We start from the raw sequence: 17,252 nt of genomic DNA, 5'->3' as shown, positions 1-17,252 counted from the left end.
AAAACGAGCACAGTATTAACCATGCAACAGAGATGATGGCAAACCTGTGACAGTCACTCAAGAGGAAAAACTTGGAAGACACATCCTAATTCATACCATACACATGTGATTATTTGACTTGAACACGCATCAGGAACCTCAGATGTACGTCGCTTTGGATAGACTCGTCTGCTAAAGGAAACTGTAAATTTTAAATCGTGAGATGCTGTCAGAAGAAATGCTCTCTTGTCAAGCAAAAAAAAAAAAAAAAAAAACAGCAACGAGAAAGCTGTGTCACACAGGATTTCTAAGACAGGGAATGTGACGCTGATGGCCTTGGCAGCTTTCCGTAGCAGTGCATGTACAGTACAGACCTGCTACGTGAGGAGATTTTTCAGACAGTGCGTCCTCCAGGCAGGGTAGTTGGAGTGATGGTGTAGGTGTTTGTGTAAAGTAGGATTTCTATGATCGCTGCACCTCTTTATATAATGAGTGAACACTGCATGTCCTTTGGTTGTTTTGTTGGGGGGGGGCAGGCACCCTTTGTGCACTACGCCATGCTATTGTGTTCTTTCCATTTCTTTCAGGTCTATTCTTGGTCCTGCCCAGCTGTGTCCATTTCTGTTGTAACCTAAAACTCATCTGGAATTTTATCCGTTTTCTGTTCAATCGGGAGAAAGCGCCGTGTTGTGCGCCGCAGTATCCCAAGTTGTTATGACGTGTCGCTGTTCATTGGCTGACAATGTGGCTGTCAGAGAGGCAGCCTGACACCAAAACTGTCGCATTGCTAAAGCCCCAGCCAGGGGCTTACTGCATTAAAAATGAGACCAGCCAGTGTCTGACAGAGGGATCACTGTGTGAATATCAAAGGCAACACATATGTGTGTGTGCGTGCATGTGCGCGCGCGCGCGCGTGTGGTGATGGGGCGGGAGGAGGGGGCATCATTAAGTAAACAAAAGGGACATAATTAGCCTCCTAATTACTACAGTGCTTTTACTCAGTGCCTCTTGCGCGACTGCTAAATGTCACTGCGTGTTGATAATGGTTTTGTACTCTTGACAATTTGTCAAGGTAAAGAAGAAGACAAGTCAAACAGTGGCGGTCGCAGGTCGCAGGATTGTGAAAAGGGTGGCTGCTTTGCCGTGAGTTAACTTTGTATCATCTTTCTGGATAGCGATGATTCCGCAGTATTTATGAACCGAGGTGCACCAGAAAGGGAATCGGAGAAACTGCAGAAGCAGGGGACCACCACTGCTAACCCCCCCCCACCCCCACCACCACCACTTGAACTGCCACTGGAGAACACGTATGAGCCACTAAAACAATCTGGCTCCGTCAGTGCTCTTGCCAAACATAGTGGTACAACTTTCTTCAGTGAATTTCCAGAAGCTAACTCCAGCTGGACCGGCTGCTCCCAGGCTGACAGGGTGCAGGGATAACTCCACTAGCCTCAGGGTGACTGCTAATGCTAACTCTAATGCTTGGGCTAAGGCTACCCCCCAGATTGCTACTCCTAGGTCACTTAGACCGGATGATTCAAGACGGACTACGCAGCATACTAGCAGCCCTGAGGACACAAACACCATTCTTATTGGGTACTCAATAACCACAGACATCCGGACATCACAGAGAGACAATTACTTTATTCCGGATAACGTCTGTTAGTCAGTTAGCTGAGATGATTCTGGCTATCGTTGCTAACCAACCAAGCACTAAGAAAGTCATCATTCACACTGGGTCGGATGACATCCTCCACATGAAGCAGGGGTCAGAATTTCTAAAGTGAGATTTCACTCTCTTACTAGAAGTGTTGGGAAAACGCCAGCATCACGCAACAATATCGGGCCCTATACCAACATTAAACAGAGGAATTGAAAATTTTAGTAGACTCCTTAGCCTTAACACATGGTTAGCAACAGCTTGCTCTGCCCATAAAATCCGTTTTATTGACAATTTCCAAATTTTCTGGAACTGTAAAAGCTGCTTTTGTTACGGCTCGCCCATCCCGCGCCTGCAGCCAATCAGCTCGTCAGGGCTGGGCTTAAGTTTGCTGCTCTCCCGGAGCTCATTGCCAGTTCGTGCCGTAACCTCCTCGTTGAAGTGGTCACTCTTCCCTCCCTGTGTATTCGCTCCGAGTTTATCTCAGCCCGTGGATTTGCTATTTTCTCTGTGGAGTTTTTCCCTGCGGAATCATCCTGCCACGTCCCCAAAGTGGATTACCCGCCAATTTCCTTGTACTTTCTCTGTTTGTTGGGGACTACCCGCAAAGTGGATTACCCGTGAGTTCTCTTGTACTTTCTCTGTTTGTTGGGGACTACCCGCAAAGTGGATTACTGGGCTCTTTTCGTTGCCGTGCATGTTTTCTCGTTGGACCTTAAAGGGACATTTCGGTTAATTTTGGGCTTCCTGTTTCCTAAGTTACTCCTTGTCCTTCCGTGTTGACCTTTTCATGAACTATTAATAAAGTACGCCAGTTTCGGCGAACTCTATCTCTGCCTGGTGTCGTGCGCTTGGGGTCTTCCACAAACCCTAACAGCTTTAAATCAAATGGGGTCCATTCAAACTGGTGTGGTTCCCAGCTGCTTGGTGCAAACATAAGATGTGAGCTTCAGAATCTCGCTATCTGTAAGCCAAGGTCAGAAGACAAAATGAGGACAAGTGTCATGGACAAAAACTGAGATTGCAGACGGGCATCATCTTCATCTTCTGGTACTCTGTTGTGTCCAACCGAAGGCCAGGAAAAGTTGTCTTTGTGTGACCGCTCACGAGCACAGTCTTGCAATGCCGTTTCTCAGAAGCACATGAGGGACAGAACAGCGCCTCCCAACAACCCCAGTCTATCGCTTACTTCCAAGACAAAGAGGCTCTCAAAGGCTGCAAGCAAGAATTGATATCATCTCCAATAAGGTCTCAGCACAGACAACATAGTGTATCCCCCATCTGACAGCAAGCAAAACATGCTGTGTCACACAAGCCAGTCATTTTAAATAGTCAGCTGCATGGCCAAATGCAACTTAGACATCTTACTACCAGTTTACGTTCAAGCAGTCTTATTCGTGTCAGTACTACATCCAAACCTACTCAGAAACCTGTCTCTAAAACTACCAAACCAGCATTACTTAAGAACACTAGGGAATAAATAATTTATAATCAGGGGCGTCAATTGGGTATGGCAAGGTATGGCCTTGGCTGTCCGGTTAGTGTGAAATAATATTGCAGCGAATTCGGGGGACAACGCAACCACAGGAACTGCCGCGGCTGGGAAGCGAACCCGTATCGCCCGCACCGCAGGAGACATTGCTAACCGCTCGACTAAAGGGTCAGATCCGCATTTATTGCACGAAGTAGAATAAAATCGAGTGAATCGGCGCCTCACTCGGCTCGACTCTTGTCTTTCGGTCGTCACTGACTCAATCTGTCTTTGACAGTTACGTATGTTCGTTGATGGTGACGTCACCCAGCCGCCATTTTCCTGGTATTACCAGTGGTGTAGAAATAGATAACACGGAGACAGGTGGCAGCAAATAAAATCACTTTTAAAGTAGCCATGGAGAAGCATAAAAAGCAGCGAGGATACCATACCGAGATAAACTTAGCAAGGATGCCAGGGACCGTTATTTGGAGAAATTGTCGTCAATTAACAACATTGATCCACACGACCTGCCCGCGAAACGGTGGAATGCTGACCCCGCAATGCTGCCTCCAACCTCGTACCTTGGTATCACCAACTATCTTGTTTACGGTATAAGTGCTTATACCTGTGAACATTGCCGAAATTACAAATCCCTTGAGGCCCACGGACATTTCGCCGACGGCTGGGTGCAGGAATTGTTTATATTTCGACCGGATCACTGCGACAACACAGTCCTGACAGCAAAGGTAAGCTAACGTTAGCTTTAAATCAAGGGGACTTGTGCTTAGCATAGTAGCCTTAACTTCCATTTTCGTCCCATTAAAAGTAAGATATTATAAACGTATTACACATTTAGGTGTTATCAAGGGCGAAGCTTTAGGGAGGGAGGGTAATTATCTTACTTTTTTAAAACAGTTTTGGGCTCGTTCGGGGTTGCTGAGGACCACACCACTAGCTAGCTAACGTTACCGGCTAGCTAACTTACCTTTAAAATAAGGCCCGCTACCATTAGCTTGCATTAACTTCGTCTACCAGATGGCTATATAGCATTTGTGATGATTGAGGTAACGTTAGCTAGCACAACCACTGACTAAGTTAAGATTTTCAGACTGAATCAGTCAAGGCTCTGACTGTATTAGGGTGACGCGATTGTATAAATGAAATAAATGGTTTTAGCTAACTACCGGCACAGAGCCACATGGTTGCGATGGAATGAGAATTTGAGACCTGTCGTGATGTCAGATGAGACGTCATCTGACTTGCCATACCTCGGCTTCTGATGAATTGACGCCCCTGTTTATAATCAATGAGTATCACATCACATAATCTTGATTTCATGTTCTTAACTGAGACCTGAGTCGATAATAAAAATTGTGCTGCTATTCTGATCAAGACTAGCCCCCTAACTTTAGGACTTTCAGTGTCAGGCTTGATGGCAAAAAAAAACAAAAACAGAAGGTTGTGGAGTAGCTGCTCTGTTTAGAGATGTATTTCAGTGCAAGCAGGTACTTTTCTGAGAGTTTGCCATCTTTGAATACCTTTCATTCCTTCTAAAGCATTCTCAACGCTCAGCGTTTTCTGTTTTCACCGATGTTCACCGAAAAATACCCGGATTTTATGTTTCCCACGGATTCAAAAGTTGTTCCTTTTCGTGTGAGGTTATCTAACAGTGTCCTCTTGTGGCGAAATTCGGCATGCTGGATGGCTTTGAAAAATAAAAACCGAAAACGCCGAGCCTAAAACATTCTCAACAGATTTTATTTTAAACAGTTTACAGGCCACCAAAATACTACAGCAATTTCTTGATGAGCTACTTTCTTTCACTTTGGCTGAATATGATCGTTTAATTATTACTGGAGACTTTAATGTCCACATTGATTAAAAAAAACAAACTGGACAACGATGCAAAAGAACTCATTATCATACGGGAAATTTGTGGTTTATCACAGAATGTGCAAGGACCAACTCATAGTCAGGAGTTAACAGGTACGATGGGTTAAATGCAGCGCATAATTTCCCCATAGGGATCAATAAAGTATCTCAAAATCAAAATTAAAAAAAATAATCGAGGGCATACTCTGGATTTTGTTATTACCAAGGGCTTTGATATTTCTAGTGTATCTGTAGTTGAGGTAGCTCTTTCTGATCATTTATCTGTGTTCTTTGATATAGTCACTATTCATCAGACTCCTGCTAGAGATGAATCAGAATCAGAATACTTTATTTATCCTCGAGGGGAAATTGGGTTCTATTACACGCTCTAATAACTAAAAACTAACAAGATGCAAGATAAGAAAATAGAAACAGAAACAAATAGAAATAAAGATAAAATAATCTATACTGAACTGCTATACTATACTAGATTAATGATTGCTTTGACGTCTTCCAATCTGGATTTCATTCCAACCACAGTACTGAGATGGTGCTAATTAAGGTGGTTAATGACATTTGTCTTGACTCTGGTAATTGTCTATTAGCTGCTCACCATTCACAGCCCCTAAATTTCTAGATTTTTTTCTGCAATAAGGTTGATGAGATCTTAAACAAAACTAGTTCCTCAACTCCAGCTACTCCTGCAGATCCTGTCTTACCAAATTCATATCTATACAATGATTCACTGACAGTCCCAGTTAAGGTGGTTAATGACATTTGTCTTAACTCTGACTCTGGTAATCGTCTATTAGCTGCTCACCATTCACAGCCCCTGAATTTCTAGATTTTTTTTCTGCAATAAGGTTGATGAGATCTTAAACAAAATTAGTTCTTCAACTTCAGCTACTCCTGCAGATCCTGTCTTACCAAATTCATATCTATACAATGATTCACTTACAGTCCCAGTTATTACAGCTTTTGAGACTATCTCTCTTGATATTTTGACTAAGTTCATGTCAGCTTCTAAACTAACTGCTTGCCTACTTGACCCCTTACCAGCAAAACTTTTTAAAGACCCCTGGCCTTTTCTTGGACCTACAATGCTAGACATTGTTAATTTATCACTTACTACTGGCATTGTTCCCAGCAGTTTTAAGACAGCTGCGGTTAAACCTCTACTTTAAAAAAATACACCTCGATCCACGGTCTCTTGATAACTATCGACCAGTCTTTAATCTTCCATTCTTTTCTAAAGTACTAGAGAGAGTTGTGTATCAACAACTTTCGACCCATATAAAAGAAAACCATCTATATGAACCTTTTCAGTTGGCTTTCAGGCCCTGTTACTCCACTGAAACTGCTCTGACCAGACTGGTGAACGATCTTTTACTAGCTATGGACTCTGATTCCACTTCTGTGCTTCTACTACTGGACCTCAGTGCAGCCGTTGACACCACTGATGACTGTATACTATTAGATAGATTAAATTGTAATTTTGGCGTCTCTGGCTTAGCTATCTCTTGGATTAAGTCCTACTTATCTGGAAGAACACATTGTGTCTGCTATAGTAATATTATGTCAAAATTTTCTGACATTAAATATTGTGTGCCTCAGGGCTCAGTTCTTGGCCCTCTACTTTTTTCTCTTTACGTTACACCTCTTGGCCAAATTATACGCAGTTATGGAATACATTTCATTGCTATGCTGATGATACTCCGCTGTATGTGCCTATAAGGGCTGATGACCATACTCAAATGACTAACTTAGAGGCCTGCTTTGCTACTGTGAAAAACTGGATGTCACTTAACTTTCTGTTTTTAAATTCGGATAAAACCGAGATGCTGGTCATTGGCAGGAGTTTCAGAACAGTTGAGATGCATATTTCCAAACATCATGTCTCAGTTGCTTTCAAACCCCAAAACATGCTGTACCAGAAATTGGTCCACCCCAAGGATCGGGTACCCTGGCACAAACAGAGCAATACAGTGTACGCTGTTAAGTGTCAGGAGGATTGCCGTAACTCGTGTATCAGGGAAACCAGACAGACGCTGACCGAGAGGATGGTACAACACAGAAGAGCTAACGTGTCAGGCCAGGACTCTGCAGTCTACACCCATCCAAACAAAGCAAACAAAGACCTGGCTGATGACCTGAATGTCTTCTATTGCAGGTTTGAGAGAGACAAATTCACACACCCCACTCACTCCAGCCCAACGACAACACCCCCCATCACACTTTTCTGGTAACCCCCCCCCCCCGATACTCAGGCTGCACTCAAGATACATGTGGAGGATGTGAGCTGGCTTTTCCAGAGACAGGAAACCAGAAAAGCACCGAGTCCAGATGGTGTCTCCCCATCCTGTCTTAAAGCCTGTGCTGACCAACTGGCTCCAATCTTCACGCAGATCTTCAACAGATCCCTGGAGCTGTGTGAAGCCCCTCCTACTTCAAATGCTCCTCCATCATCCCGGTCCCAACGAAACCCTCCATCACTGGAATGAATGACTACAGGCCTGTCACTCTGACGTCTCTGGTAAGGAAGACCTTTGAACGACTGGTTTTGGCCCACCTGAAGAATGTCACAGGATACCTGCTGGATCCCCTGTATCAGGCAAACAGGTCAGGTGGATCATGCAGTCAACATGGGACTGCACTACATCCTGCAACATCTTGACTGCCCAGCAACATATGCAACGATCCTGTTTGTGGACTTCGGCTCGGCGTTCAACACCATCTTCCCAGAAATCTTGTCCTCCAAACTCTCCCAGCTCACTGTATCCCCCACCATCTTTCAGTGGATCACCAGCTTCCTGACAGGAAGAAAACAACATATGAGGCTGGGGGAAGTCACTTCTGGTATACAGACAGTCAGCACTGGTGCCCCCAAGGGATGTGTCCTTTCCCCACTGCTCTTCTCCCTCTACACCAATGACTGCACTTCCAAGGACCCAGCTGTTAAACTACAGAAGTTTGCAGATGGCACTACGGTCATCAGACTCATTGAGGATGGCGATGAGTCTGCATATCAGTGGAAGATTGAGCGGCTGATGCTGTGGTGTATTCAGAACAAGTTGGAGATGAACATGCCCATGACTGTGGAGATGACAGTGGACTTTAGGAAACACCCCTCAGCACTGCTCCCCCTCACAATATCCAACGGCCCTGTGTCCACCATCGAGACCTTTCTGTGAACTACCTTTTTTTTTTGTGCTTCTGTGAACTACCATTTCCAAAGACCTGAAATGGTGGACCAACATTAACGCCATTCTCAAAAAGGTCCAGCAGAGGATGTTCTTTCTACAGCAATTGTGGAAATTTGATCTGCCACAGGAGCTGTCAAGCCAGTTCTACACCGCAGTCATTGAATCTGTCCTGTGCACATCCACCACAGTCTGGTTTGGAGCATCAACAAAACAGGATCGGAACAGACTGCAGTGAACAGTAAGGACAGCAGAAAAAAAATCATCAGCGCTCCCCTGTCCACCCTTGTAGACCTCTAGAGCTCAGAAACAGGTGGGCAGAATCAGCACAGACCCCCCTCCCCGCCCCCAACACACACATACACACACCCAGGTCACAGTCTGTTTGAACTTCTACCCTCTGGGACGTTCCACAGAGCAATATGCACCAAAACCTCCAGACATGGGAACAGTTTCTTCCAACAGGCCATCTCTCTCATGAACACTTAAGAGCAGAGTGCAATAACGGACACTTACTATGTAGATATGATCCTTTGTATAGAGCCCCTTTTGGTCAAGATGTCTCACCTACATATCTATGATGTGCACTACCTCTTTAAACCAGATGTGCAATACAATGTTTATGCAATACAAATGTCTAATTATAAGTACATATTCAGCTGCTGTATACTAGTTGCAATTATTGCTGTTATTGTTGTGGTTATAACGTAGGTATATAATATGATAATAATATAGTATGTAGTTGTTGGGTGGATGGTAGGGGAACATGTAGTGTGTACTTCTGGTACATAAGATAGTGTAATATAGCGAGAGTATATAGTATTGTATGGGCATGATGAGTTGTGGATTCATGGTATGGAATATAGTATAGTGTATGGGCAATATACTAGTATGTAAGCAATAATGTATAATATATGGGCAAAATAGTTCATTGCTTAGTCAACCATAATTAAACTCTGTATAGTAGCGACATGCCTGTTATGCATACAAGCTTGGCTCCAATGTCCTGTTGTTATTCCATTTACTACTTCTGTCTTTTTTCCCCTTCTTTTTTTGTTGTTGTTTGTTTTCTTCTTTTTTTATTTCTTTTTTTGTGAGTCTGCAAGTGCCAGAAGCTGCTGTGAACTGCAGTCAGATTCCTCGTGTGCATTGGCACCCTTGGCCAATAAAGCTGATTCTGAGTCTGATCCTGATCTACAGTTTGAAAACCAGGTTAACCCATTAACCAAGTCAGCATATTACCATCAGGAAAATATAGTAAGGATTAGAGGCCTACTGTCCAAACCAGACCTGGAAAAGCGTATCCATGCTTTCAGGATAGATTAGATTAGGATAGATTACTGTAACAGGCTTTATACCAGCCTTTCTAAAAAAAATTTTTTTTTAAATTCTCAGATAACTGCAGCATGTTCAAAATGCAGCTGTAAGGGTACTCACCAAAGCTAAAAAATACGACCACATCACACCAGTTCTCAGATCTTCGCATTGGCTTCCACTGTGCCGGAGAGTTGAATTTAAAATAATTTTATTGGTCTATAAAAACCTGAATGGCTTGGGGCCAAAATATCTGCTAGATCTCCTTATTCCGTATGAACCATCAAGAACCCTTAGGTCGCCTGGAAAGGGACTACTAACTGTTTATAGACCTAAGATAAAACACCAGGAAGCATCATTCAAATATTTTGCTCCCTACACCTGGAACAAACTCCCAGAAACACTTAGATATGCCCCAAATGTTGCAGCTTTTAAATCCAAGCTCAAAACTTTCTTGTGTTGCAGGGCTTATGAACACTGACTTGCTTCACTTAGAGTAGCCACAACAAAGGCGCACCTGTCTCAACTGTGAGGTGTAGCAACAATATTTTCTGTTATTTTCATCCTCTGAGCAACTTTATCTTTTATTCAGTTACTTTTGTTTTCTGCTGCCAGGTTCATTGCCACATCGTTTTATTTATTTTATTTTGTTTTAATTCTTTCCTCTTTTAATCTCGTTATTATAACCTATTTTTATGTAAAGCACATTGAATTGTACATGTGTATGAAATGAGCTCAATAAATAAGGCTGCCTTGCCTTGTGTTACCTGCTGAAGCTCTCTCTCTCTCTCCCCCCTCTCCCTCTCTCCCTGTCTCTGCACAACATGATGGACTCTGCTTATTGTGGTCTGGCCACCCATTGTCTGTGAGTACAGAGAAATTGTTTTTCGTTTCTGCAGGTATGGCTTACGGTAAGGTCCCCCGTGGTGGGTAAGGTTAAAGTTTGGGTGAGGGTTAGATTTTTTTTTTCTTGTATCGACTTTTTGAGTGGAACTTGTGACGAGTTCTGGCTTTGCAGCCTCGCCAGACAGTGAAAGTGTGACACCCCTCGGTGACTGGTTTGTTTTAAACATGAAAGCTGTGTCAGGAGGTTGAATCAGTTCATCTGGATACAACGTTTATTGACAGAAACGTTTCATCACTCATCTAAGTGACCTCTTCAGTCTAAACTGACTGCAGGTGTCCCCACCCTTATAAACAATACAGTGACATAACGACCGAAACCAACGACCAGTTTCATATGCAAATATGGGTGTGACCATTAACAAGAGTTTCGATGGCCACGTGTACTATTCACAGAAGATGTGGGAATAGTTGTAATCACAGATGGTGACAGATGTACACTTAGCCCCCCCCCCCCGGTTCAGGGATAGTCGTTCCCACTTCACATAGATGGCCTCTTTGACTCTGCGTTCAAACCAGTGTTCCTTCCTATCAAGGATGTGCACACCCTCATCCCTAAAAGAGTGGCCACTGGTCTGTAGATGGTGTAGACTGTGGAGTCCTGACCTGACACGTTAGCTCTCTTGTGTTGTGTCATCCTCTTGGCCAGCGTCTGTTTAGATTCCCCAATGTAAAGGTCACGACAATCCTCCTGGCACTTAACAGGGTACACTATATTGCTCTGTTTGTGCCGAGGGACCCGATCCTTGGGGTGGACCAACTTCTGGCGCAGTGTGTTTTTGGGTTTGTAAGCAACTTAGACGCGGTGTTTGGAAAATACGCATCTCAGGTTTTCTGACGCTCCCACCACATACGCAATCACCACTGGTTTACGCTTAGGCAGCTGTTGTCCTTTCTTCAGTTGGCTGGTGCACTGTCTGGGAGTCTTCCTGGCTTTGACAAACACCCAGTTAGGATAACCACACTTAACCAGGGCCTGTTTAATGTGGGATTTCTCCCCTACCCCAGCAGCTGTGTCGGTGGGGACGTTGTCAGCTCGGTGGTACAGCATCCTGATGACTCCTAGTTTGTGCTCCAGTGGATGATGAGAGTCAAACCTTAAGTACTGATCAGCATGTGTTGGTTTATGGTAAACATCAACAATCAAATGTCCCCCATCACCAATTGCAACTTCACAGTGTAAGAAGGCTACCCTGTCATCTTCCACATCCTCCCTGGTGAACTTGATGTGGTTGTCCACAGAGTTAATGTGGTCAGTGAAATGTGTTATTTCCTGAGATTTAAATTTAACTCAGGTGTCGTTCGCTTTATGAGAGGCTGTAGTTTGTTAACAGAAGAGGATCCAGTACCACACAAATCAAACCAGGGAGCTCCAGAGGGATAAATTTACTGAGGGCACACGTATGGCACAAAAACAAATGCAAATGTGTGTGTGTGTGTGTGTGTGTGTGTGTGTGTGTGTGTGTGTGTGTCTGTGTGTGTGTGTGTGTGTGTGTGTGTGTGTGTGTGTGTGTGTGTGTGTGTGTGTAGCACTCTTCCATTTGTCTTACATATTGTTTTGGAGTGAATACAAAATTTTTGGTCAGAAATTTTATTAAGAATTCATTAGACCACCTCAGCTGAAGGAAAAATCATATGTTGCTGAAAATACGAAATTGAAACTGAAAAGTAGAAGTTGCCATAGCTTGTCAAAACTGCTTTTCAGGTTACACTTGGCATTTTGTGAGTATTTTTATATTTGATATTGTATATTTTATTGATATTTTATTTAATTGACATTTTGTAATATTTATTTTATTGTTTTATTTATATTTCATTATTTATTTTATTTCTTATTTATTAATATTTATTATAATTTTATTATATTATATTCATTTATTTATATTTATTATTATTTTTAATTTTATGATATATTAGTATTTATTATTTATTGATTTATATTGATTTATTATTTTCATTTATTTTTATATTATTTACTGGTATTTATTATTTATTTATTTTGTTATATTATTTATTTTTTAGTGATATTTATTAATAATTTGTATTTATTTATGTAGATTTTATTGAAATATTGGTATATTTGAGTTGGCATTGGTCGTTCAGAAATCTCTCCAAGACAAACGCATGCGGTGCCTCCTCCTATAGATGTACTTTCTTCACAGAAAGGCCGGAGCGGTTTAGGATCAGTGGTCAGTCCTTGGGTCAAGCTCGCTTCACACTGTTACCGGACACTGTGTCCTTGATGATAGCCACCCGTTAGTTTCCAGCTTACACCTGTAAGAGCACCCTCCTATCGGTGATGGATCATGCCGGACCTACTGGCTGTATTCAGCCTCTCTGTTTCTTCCAGCCGGTCTGCCGCCCTTTCCCCCACTGTAGTGTCTCATCCACCAGTTGTACCATGAGTTAAGGACACAACACTAGACAGAGGGAGAGGGAGAGAGAGAGAGAGAGAGAGAGAGAGAGAGGGAGGAGGGACTAATCCTGTAAACCCAGTTGAACTTTTTCCTCTTCAGGCTGTTGGAAGGCTTGATTCACCCACTATCAGCTACCGAACAGGGACTGTTTTTTTGCCACAAAATTGTTTGAGGCAGAGTGGGTGAATGAGAAATTGTCTGTATGGGAGAGGTTTTTCTGGATTGTGCGTGTGTGTCTGTCTGTGTGTGTGTGTGTGTGTGTGTGTGTGTGTGTGTGAGAGAGAGAGAGAGAGAGAGAGAGCACACAAGCATGTTTGTGTGTGTTTTTCCAAGATGCATTGAGAATATGCAAAATTATTATGAGCAGTGTGTGTGTGTGTGTGTGTGTGTGTGTGTGTGTGTGTGTGTGTGTGTGTGTGTGTGTGTGCGTGCCCCTTTGTGTCTGCATCTTTAGCTGTAGCTTACTGTTTGTATTTTATTTATCTTTTAAGTTGCACCATACAGACCACCGGTTCTTACACATGCACACACCCAACCCCCCCCCCACACACACACATATATACTACACACATACACTGCTCATAATAACTTCACATACTCTCAACACAGATAAAACACACTCAAACATGCCCGATGCCTGTGCCTGCTCACACAGACACACACACTCTTGCGTTTGTTTGTGCGCCATACGTGTGCCCTCAGTAAATGGGTCCTCTGCAGCTCCCTGGTTTGATTTGTGCGATACTGGATCCTCTTCTGATAACAAACTACAGCCTCTCATAAAGCCAAGCCTGCAGCTGCCCCCCCCCCCACCCCCTCACCACCCCCCCTTTCACTCCACCACTCCGCCTTCCATCCCTCTCCCTCTTCCACTCACGCTGGCTTGCCGGCTTTTCTGGGCAGTAAATAACCCCTCAGTGTCCGGTCTTGTTTAACTTGGTCTTAGCGAGCCGTGTGTCGCAGAATTACACTTTAGACACCACAGGTTGCTTTGGCTGAGGGTCTGGGTTGGGGGTTCGTGTTTGGGTGTGTGTGTGTGTGTGTGTGGGGGGGGGTTCTTCAGAGATCTGAGGGGAGTTGAGGGGAGGAACCTCAGAGGGTCCTGTCTTGGTTGAAATGCTACCCGGTATTTCTGAACGGAGACAACCATCCCTGAGCGGCTCCTTCCGACCAGGGTTCGAATCGGGTTGGAAGTCTTGGGGTCCCCCCCCCCCCGGAAGAGATGGGGGTGGGAGTGGGTGTCGACATTTAAAGATGAACTGTTAACCCTTCGGTTCTGACTTGCAGCCTTTTCTGCCGTGGCGCTGCTGGGTGCTGCTCGCTGTACAAAAATAAATAAATGAAAATAAAGTTTCGTTGGACAGACTAGCACGGAGGAGGAATTGAACGAGTTATCACACTGTTGCAAAAAACATGCTAGACACACACACACACACACACACAGACTCACACACTACACACATGCTGCTTATCTGTTGCGGCAAAGCCTCTGAATGCCAAGCAGCACGGTAGTGCAGCGAGCGACGGGGGCGAGCAAGGGTGCGGTTCCACCAGCTTTTTCAACATTTACATATCCGAATGGAAGCGGTTCACTGAAACTTTTTACACGTTCACACATTTCGCACATCTGCAGATACAAAGGGAGTGATGCTACAACCCCTGCACCGTAATCCAGGGCGTGCGCTCACCCAGAATGCGCTAACCCGTGCCCCGACACAGTGTGCAGGCCTGTTTGTGCAAACTATTAGTTTTTGGGGGGGGGTTTTTGGGAGGGGGGGTTCCCTCTTTTTCTCCCCAGTTCTCCCCGGCTGCTCCACCCCCCTCTCCCATCCGGGGAGGGCTGCAGACTACCACATGCCTCCTCCGATACATGTGGAGTCGCCAGCCGCTTCTTTTCACCTGACAGTGAGGAGTTTCACCAGGGGGGGACGTACCACGTGGGAGGATCCCGCTATTCCCCCCAGTTCCTCCTCCCCCTCCCCCCCGAACAGGCGCCCCGGCTGACCAGAGGAGGCGCTAGTGCAGCGACCAGGACACGTACCCACATCCGGCTTCCCACCCGCAGACACGGCCAGTTGTGTCTGTAGGGACGCCCGGCTAAGCCAGAGTAACACGGGGATTCGAACTGGCGATCCCCATGTTGGTAGGCAACAGAACAGGCCGCCATGGCACCCAGATGCCCAAAACTATACGTTCTTACAAAAAAAATCAGACCTAGAGTCCCTTTCAACAAGTCTAATATTACTCAATTATCTAAACCACGCTTTTGAAAATGAAAAAAAAATGGAGACTCCAGAAGTTTACCTGAAATGTTCAATATCATCAACCATGGTCAGTGCCACTGCTGAGCTCCTGTCTGGATCATCCTACATGAATGACTGCAGGTAGTGGTATTCATCGACTAACCACCCGACCAGCAACAACTGAGCGTAATTTTCCGTTATCATAAATAGGAAATCATGTCCTACAGTCTAACTCAGGCGCTATGTTGTTTTTTTTTATTGTTGTTGTTGTTGTTGTTGAAAGGACAGGTGTCAGGCTTGTGTTCAGTTGCCTCGTAAAAAAATCAGGCCCAGTGGTCCAGTGGTGATCCCATGTCCAAAACCTCCACAGTCATCCCAGTGGATAAAATGGTGTCACAACTGCTATGCATGATGGCAAAAACTATGAAAATAAGGCCCAGGTTGTAAAATAAATAAAGGACTCCTCCTTTAAATCTGATTTATTCTTCCGTATACCCTTGCGCAGACCCCCCCCCCATCATCAGTTTAACAGTGTTTCTGGCGCTCCACTGTGGCATCTATGAGGAACCCTTAAAGGTTCAGAAAAGGCCTTCCAGCTCTTAGAGCGTGGGTTTGGGGCGGGCCAAAACAAACTGAGGGAGGACACCTGAGAAGGACAGAGCTCTTCATTAAGGCCCCGTGACCAAGTGGATGAGAACAGGTTTGAGGCAGAGAGGAAACAGCCCCCATTAAATTGTGATCTATGCTTGTTTAAAGAAGGATTAAGACGGCAGATGAGGGGGAACTGCTTTCACCCGTGCGGCCAACTTGAACTCCTCGCAGGATCTGGCAGGTAAACGCCCCCCCCCCATACTGCAGCCTCAACGCCAGGGAGGAGGGCCAAGTTTCGCGGCTTAAAAAAACTTCTACTCCTGAAATAATGGATATGACAATTATTTGCAGTACAAAATAAAGAGCAAATTTTGGTACCTTTAAGGAGTTTTTTGGTAATAGGCTTGGAGTGGTGGGCGGTTTTCTCCATGGGGCGAAGTATCCGAGCACTAACACCGTGGTATTAACACAACTTGGTCAATACAGGGCTGCTAAAGCTTCGCAGGGACGTTTTATTGATTAACATTTGGGACAACTTCTCTCGCATGCGAATCACCAAACAAAGACAGCGTTAACCTGTAAGTGTCACTGGCCAGCCACGTGATGTTGTCTGCTGGTATCCACTGACAACACAACCTTGGGTAAGTTGCAGTCTCACACAAGCAGATGTATTTCGAAACTTCAGGAATCTTATCATTACACACAATGATGGCAGAGGATAGTTTTCTCACGTGTTATCAGGAAAACCAATAACCACCTAAGTGGTGAAGGTCAGTGATACCAGTATTCAATATTCCTACGGGGAATTCGCACTGGCATAAAAATGATGCCACAATAATGTTTCCTCAAGCCAATCCTGTCTTGACAATACTGTGATGTCACTTAGCAGGTCCTCAATATTCAAGACCGATGTGGCAGGGGGTTTCAAAGTCTAAGACAACTTCAGAGAACTCTGACAATACGCCCACCCCCCAAAAACAGACAGCACAACATCGAGTGGTTGGATTCGGCACCACTCAACAGAAGCACAGAAATGTCCAACCGACGGGCTGCTCAAGACGGACACGTCTGAGAGCGTCCAACTTAAATTAAAAGCAAAAAGCCTGTCCCCGTTCTCAGAAAGAATAGCGACAAATTGTTGGCACATACTTTTGTCGGTGGTTTTCCAGAATAAGGGCGATGTGCAGAACTGCAGGAACTACAGAGGTATAAAGTTGACCAGCCACAGCATGAAGATATGGGAAAGAGTAATAGCAGCTAGGTTAAGAGGAGAGGTGATGATTAGCGAGCAGCAGTATGGTTTCATGCCAGGGAAGAGCACCACAGATGTGATGTTTGCTTTGAGAATGTTGATGGAGAAGTATAGAGAAGGTCAGAAGGAGTTACATTGTGTCTTTGTGGATTTAGAGAAAGTATACGACAGGGTGCCGAGAGAGGAGGTGTGGTATTGTATGAGGAAGTCGGGAGTTGCAGAGAAGTATGTAGGAGTGGTGCAGGATATGTATGAGGGAAGTGTGATAGTGGTGAGGTGTGTGGTTGGAATGACAGATGGGTTCAAGGTGGAGGTGGGATTACATCAAGGATCGGCTCTGAGCCCTT

Source organism: Lampris incognitus, chromosome 16 (assembly GCF_029633865.1).
Source record: "Lampris incognitus isolate fLamInc1 chromosome 16, fLamInc1.hap2, whole genome shotgun sequence".
Taxonomy (NCBI): Eukaryota; Metazoa; Chordata; class Actinopteri; order Lampriformes; family Lampridae; genus Lampris; species Lampris incognitus.
The sequence above is the reverse complement of the archived record's forward strand: the minus strand, read 5'-3'. Positions refer to the sequence as shown.